Source organism: Nycticebus coucang, chromosome 11, assembly GCF_027406575.1.
Source record: "Nycticebus coucang isolate mNycCou1 chromosome 11, mNycCou1.pri, whole genome shotgun sequence".
NCBI classification, from domain to species: domain Eukaryota; kingdom Metazoa; phylum Chordata; class Mammalia; order Primates; family Lorisidae; genus Nycticebus; species Nycticebus coucang.
This window is the reverse complement of record NC_069790.1, coordinates 56,599,934-56,600,305: the sequence shown is the minus strand read 5'-3', so window position 1 is coordinate 56,600,305 and position 372 is coordinate 56,599,934. Positions and strand designations below refer to the sequence as shown.

General features: G+C 32.8%; 1 non-coding gene across 1 annotated transcript; it reads left to right on the top strand.

Moving 5' to 3' along the window:
* Positions 1–102, top strand: LOC128560658 (small nucleolar RNA U13). Its single transcript, XR_008373127.1, has one exon. It is a non-coding gene; the product is annotated as a small nucleolar RNA U13 (small nucleolar RNA).
* Positions 103–372: the final 270 nt, after the last annotated feature.

The window sequence follows — 372 nt, the reverse complement described above, 5'->3', positions numbered from 1 at the left end:
ATCCTTCTGTAGTTCGTAAGCGTGATGACTGGGGGTTCACACACGTGTGACATGGGCCTTGCTCCGTCCTTGTCGCAATGCGGGCACATTGCCTGTCAGACACGAAAATAATAACAACTACTATTACAGCTCTAAAATATATATTCATCTACCTATATGATTTAAAAATATAAGCAACGGCATATACATACATTGCTTTTATTTTTTTTAAGTATTAAACAAACAACATGTACCATTCTTTTGTACTCTAATTTTTTAAAAATGTTAAAAAGCAGTTTATATATTTGCTTTTTTTTTTAATTTATTTATTTTTTATTGTTGGGGATTCATTGAGGGTACAATAAGCCAGGTTACACTGATTGCAATCGTCAG